Genomic DNA, 5,224 nt, shown 5'->3' with positions numbered 1-5,224 from the left:
AGCATTCATATATTCTTTTTACTTCTAAAACCAAAAAAATTGCCAATAATATATATTTTTCTCACACTATAAAATAATATCTATTTCTACTCTATACAACGCGAGCATTTAAATTTTGGTTAATTTATTTTATTTTTTTTATTTAATATATACATAAGTATATTTATTACAACACATATACACACAAAATAGTTTCAGCAATTTTATATAGAGTAACAGTGTTGAACCTTCTTTTTTTCTATCTCTTAATACAAAATATTACTAATATTAAGTTTTTCTATACTAAAATTTCAAATGGAGTTAAAATAAGTTAAATATAATTAAATAATTGTTAAACTCTTTAATGTCTCTCACAAATGCCGTGTTTAAGCACGGGATCTCAACTAGTAATTAAGGAAAGATTAATGTGTAATTTGTGAAAAGATTAAAATATAATCTATTCTAATCTACTCCTAATCTAATCTAATAGAGATTCATTTAATCTAAGGAAAGTTGGTAATTAGCTAGGTAGTACAATAGGTATTTATACTAAAGATTAAGTACAAGAATTAGGGTTACAAAGGACTTAAATGACGATTAAGACCCTAAAAAAAGCTTGATAATTTGCAACTCCCGAAGGACATGCGCGGATAGAGTAGAAACTCCCAAGGAAATCCGCACGTCCTGGCCTGAAGCACGCTTGGTCCTGTAAGGGGATCCGCTCGGGTTGGCAACGGGACGCTCGGATCCTAGGTATGGGACGCTCGTCCTGAGCTCGGAACGCTCGGATCCTCGGACAGGGTTCCTTCTCCATTCTTGACTGCCTAACAATCCGCTCGTCCTGGCTTGGGGACGCCCGTCCTGAGCTTGGGACGCCCGTCCTGAGTCTGGGACGCTCGGATCATAGGTCAGCTTGTCTATTTGAGCTCGGATTGTAAAACGGACGCTATTTCCTCATCCGGACTCCTATTGGAGTGATTTAAAAGCCTAGACCACTTGATTTTTCGACGCCGTTTCATCTATCATAGTTTCAGAGCCAAATAAGCAACTCTTGGTTTGGTTCCAAGCAATTTCCTCTTGTAATGGCTTCCTTCTCGCCATCCTTGCTCAACAGCTTGTGGGGATTGATTCTTGGGTCGTGGGGGTTGTCCTTCATTACCCGCAATCATACCATCTCAATCTGTAATCTGAAAACTCCTCACATATCAATAAAACTCTCTCCCTTCCCCCCTGTGGACGTAGCTAACACACCGTTAGTGAACCACGTAAATCTGTGCGTTTGTCTCTTTATTGTTCTTTTATTTGTTATTTCTTGCTTTTGTTATAACGATTCACATTGTCAATGTGATTTCAATTCCGTCCAAAAATGAACCGATTGTACGACGTTGTCTATCATAGGTGAATCTTGATTGAAGTTAACATCTCATTTAATTAAACGCAAGATTCCGCATATACCTTGTTTGTTTATACAATCGGAGACAAAAAACATATGTCAAATGCAACTAACTTTTATGTAAAAGTCGGACCAACCAGAAGTTGTACTAAAACAGCATATTTCATTAGATGCCAAGATTATATTACACAATTTTCATATAAGTACATACACACACATACTTCTTCCTCGATTATCTTTACAAAACATTCTAAATTCTTTCCAATAAGTTTGAATTGCTTGCCGTCCTTCATGTCTCCAAGATAAGCAACCAAGCTTTTAAGTTTTCGGTGAGCCTATTATATCTCGGTTTCTACTTTCACACGTACTTTTTTTCGTCTCAGTCATTTGTTTATCTTCTATATTCATTTTAAGGGTATTTTAATCAAATGTAAACAAATGATTGAGACAGAAGAAATATATGCTTATGTATATAATATGAGTATATGTATGTATATGTGCGTGCATGTTCTTCCAACTGTATGGAATACCATATGCAACAACATTTTCTCTTATTGACTTTTTTCGTGAAATAATTTGCTTGTCCATAAATGAAGCATTTTAATTAACGTTTAAGTATTTTGTTATTAGTAATAACTGTTGGAGAAAAAGGAACATACATCGGATGTACTACTTTCAACTTTTTTATTTTTTGAGCATATATGTATTTTTTTTGAGCTTATTACCTCAAACTATGTATTTTTTTTGAACTTATTACCTCAAACTTTATTTATTTTTGAGCGTATGTGTATTTTTTTGAGCATAATAAAGTTTATAAGTTAGATTTTAATATTTTTTCCGTCAAAACTCAAATTTAACTAAACTTATATGTAATGTTTTTGAGTTTTATTGTAATTTTTTAGAGCTTAACGTTTAAGTGAATAAACTCAGAAACTTCATAATGAAACTCAGAAACTTTAAAACAAAACTCAAAAACTTTATTATAATGCTCAGAAACTGTAGAATTGGAGGTAGTACATCAGATGTATAATTCTCTTACTGTAACTGTTGGGATTTTGGTAAAAAGAAGGGTGTAAAAAAGATTGATGACTTCTGGATAGAGTAATTATACTGTCCTCCCAGAGGACAGTACTCCTCACACACAAGCCATTATAATATTCCACTTGGGTGGATTGTGTTTGTGTGTGAGGAGTATACGTACCGTCCTCCGGAAGGACGGTAGAATTTTTGTTTTTGGATATGGTCCAAAAAGTGTTGAAATTGTATTTGAACATAAAAAGTTAAAAAAGTAATAAGTATTCTCCATGTTTAAGTCGAATAAATAGAGTATCTGTCTATATTTCTGTAATTAAGTTGTAAATAACAATGAATGATGATTGGATTGAAGGAGGTAAAGAAAGAGAATGCGAGAGCCAAAAGAAAGAAAAGAAATGGCAAAAGGAGAGCAGCTACAAGTGCTGACCGCACTAGATGTGGCAAGAACCCAATGGTATCATTTTACTGCTATAATAATCGCAGGAATGGGTTTCTTCACGGATGCTTATGACTTGTTCTGCATCTCCTTGGTCACAAGGTTGATGGGCCGGATATACTACCAAGTTGAGGGTGCAGAAAAACCCGGGTCCCTCCCAATCAATGTGAAAGCGGCTGTAAGCGGTGTGGCCCTATGTGGAACCCTTGTGGGTCAACTCTTCTTCGGATGGTTAGGGGATAAGATGGGAAGGAAGAAGGTGTACGGTATCACCTTGGTCCTCATGGTCTTCTCTTCTATATCCTCAGGGCTCTCATTTGGGAATAGCGCCAAGGGCGTGATGACCACTCTATGCTTCTTCCGTTTCTGGCTTGGATTTGGTGTTGGTGGGGACTACCCCTTGTCCGCTACCATCATGGCTGAGTATGCAAACAAAAAGACCCGAGGGACCTTTGTGGCTGCCGTCTTTGCTATGCAAGGCATGGGTATTTTGGTAGGGAATCGTGGCACTCATTATCGCTTTGGCTTTCGAAAACAAATTCAAGCCCACAACTTATCTTTGAGAATCCCGCCCCGTCCCTTCCCGAGGCTTCGACTATATCCGCGGCCGGTTCTCATGTTTGGAGCCATCCCTGCGGCCTTGACCTACTATTGGCGGATGAAGATGCCCGAGACTGCACGGTATACTGCCCTAGTCGCCAAAAACGCTAAGCAGGCTGCTGCCGACATGTCCAAAGTCCTAAGGGTTGAAATCGATGCGGAGGAAGCTCGAGTAGCGCAAATCGGGCAGAATGGAAAGCACCAATTCGGTTTGTTCACATCGTCCGATTCGCCCGACGAGTGCGGCCTTCGTGCCTGTGGGGACCACCTCCACTTGGTTTCTCGCCGACATCGCTTTCTATAGTCAAAATCTTTCCCGGAAGGACGTCTTCACCTCAGTGGGATGGCTCGTTCCTTCGGAACACATGAGTGCTATCAGGGAGGTGTACATGATTGCTCGAGCCCAAACCCTCATCGCCCTTTGTGGGACCGTCCCCGGATATTGGTTCACCGTGGCCTTCATCGACATCATCGGTCGTAAGGTCATCCAGATGCTCGGCTTCATAATGATGACCATATTTATGTTTGCCATCGCGTTCCCATACTCCCATTGGCAAAAGAAGGAGAACCGTGTCGGGTTCATCATTTTGTATGGCCTCACCTTCTTCTTCGCTAACTTTGGGCCCAATGCAACCACATTTATTGTCCCAGCAGAGATTTTCCCTGCCAGACTCAGGTCCACCTGCCATGGAATATCTGCCGCAGCTGGGAAAGCTGGGGCCATCGTTGGCGCTTTCGGATTCGTCTACCTCTCTCAAGATAAGGACGAGAGCAAGAGAGAGAATGGTTACCCAGCTGGTATTGGCAAACAGAATTCTCTTATTATTCTTGGTATTATTAACTTTGTTGGTATGCTCTTTACCTTTCTTCTTCCTGAACCCATGGGACTGTCCCTTGAGGAGGCTGCTGGTGAGGTTGAGGAGGATTCATCCAACGGTGAACTCCAAGGTTCTGCTTGATTAACACTATCTAGGAGTTAGGACAACCGATGCCATGCACGGAGGCGGCGATTTGCATTCCTTGTGTAATGCTTGATTTCCGTTCTTACGTTTTGATTGACTGATTGATTGATGACTTGCTATTTAACTGTTTTTGTTGATTTCTCCACCATTAACTAATTGACCGGCCTTATTAGTTATGTTGCCTGCTATCCTAGATTTATTTGACCTACATTTGTGCTTTTGACATTCAAGAACGTTAAGAACGGTCCACGGCCTTTTACCAAGTGAAAGATCATTTATTTCATATGATTTGTATTCGTACTACATCAACAATATATATATCAAAATTGACGAATAAAAATCTTTGCAGATCAACAAAATAAGTCCCACCGCAAAACAAAGATCTCTATTTAACACAAACATCTTTCTAGGAGAAGATCAATGGAGCCGACATGCTTGTAAGAGAATGAATTATTACGTGTAATCCGATATATTGTAAACGAAAATTTGGCGTCAGTTTTAACACAATATGTAGAGGCAATGAAGCGTCTTACCTAATGAGATAAAACTCGTGAATAAATAAGGCTCCATACAAGAAGAGAAGAAAGAGGAAGGGATCAATTATGTATATTGTATAATATGATACTCCGTACTAATTACTAATTACTCCTTACTATTTTCTAAACAAAAGTTCGACATCAGTTTTAACACCATATATAAAGAGTCAAAGAAGCAACTACGAAAAAGTAAATGCGTCTTACGGAGTATAATTTAGTTGATAAATTTTATGTTGGTCATAATTTAAAAAATGAAAATGTCACACAAACATGAATTGTAAAT

The 5,224-nt window shown here is 38.7% G+C and overlaps 1 pseudogene; it reads left to right on the top strand.

Annotated features, from left to right (window-relative positions):
* Positions 1 to 2,802: 2,802 nt before the first annotated feature.
* On the top strand, positions 2,803 to 4,402 carry LOC141655831 (inorganic phosphate transporter 1-4-like; annotated as a pseudogene).
* The last annotated feature ends 822 nt before the right edge of the window (positions 4,403 to 5,224 follow it).

This window comes from Silene latifolia, chromosome 5 (assembly GCF_048544455.1).
Source record: "Silene latifolia isolate original U9 population chromosome 5, ASM4854445v1, whole genome shotgun sequence".
Lineage (NCBI taxonomy): Eukaryota > Viridiplantae > Streptophyta > Magnoliopsida > Caryophyllales > Caryophyllaceae > Silene > Silene latifolia.
Note: the sequence above shows the minus strand (reverse complement) of the source record. Positions and strands in the feature narration are given on the sequence as shown.